Source organism: Penaeus monodon, chromosome 31 (genome assembly GCF_015228065.2).
Source record: "Penaeus monodon isolate SGIC_2016 chromosome 31, NSTDA_Pmon_1, whole genome shotgun sequence".
NCBI lineage: Eukaryota > Metazoa > Arthropoda > Malacostraca > Decapoda > Penaeidae > Penaeus > Penaeus monodon.
In genome coordinates, this window is record NC_051416.1 from 4,445,139 (window position 1) to 4,445,625 (window position 487).

General features: G+C 34.9%; 1 protein-coding gene across 1 annotated transcript in view; it reads left to right on the top strand.

The window, feature by feature from the left end:
- LOC119593008 (protein white-like) overlaps positions 1–487 on the top strand; it is a gene marked incomplete at its 5' end in the record, with an annotated part of 10,766 nt that overhangs the window by 6,084 nt on the left and 4,195 nt on the right.

Sequence of the window (487 nt, forward strand, 5' to 3'; positions counted from 1 at the left end):
TATGTGCACTGCAGTCGGCCACAGAATGTCACAAAGTCTACAAGACTTCTTAAAGGCCATATAGACAGGGCTGGACATTTACATGCAAGTCCTTGACCGCCTGGATACGTTCTCCTTTGCCAAAACAGGTTTACGGAGAATGTCAAAGATGAGAATAGTTTAAAGCAATGAGTCACAGCTTCATTACACGGTTTGCTGGTTTTAGTCCCGTTTGGAAAATACTGCTTTGTTTCTTCCTTTGTGTTGGTATAGCATTCTGATCGTTTCGTTTAATCTGGATCACTTTATTCATAGTTTGTGTGCTTTGTCGTTATATGTGTGTTATTCACATGTGATCTATACATAGCGTTTTATACTTGTGTGATTTATTTATTATATTTTCTCTACAACAAAACTGTAGGAAACTAATATCGTTAATATGTTTTTTTTATATATCGTCAACAGAATTAATATTTTTTCCTAAATATACAATTCCATTCTAAATGGG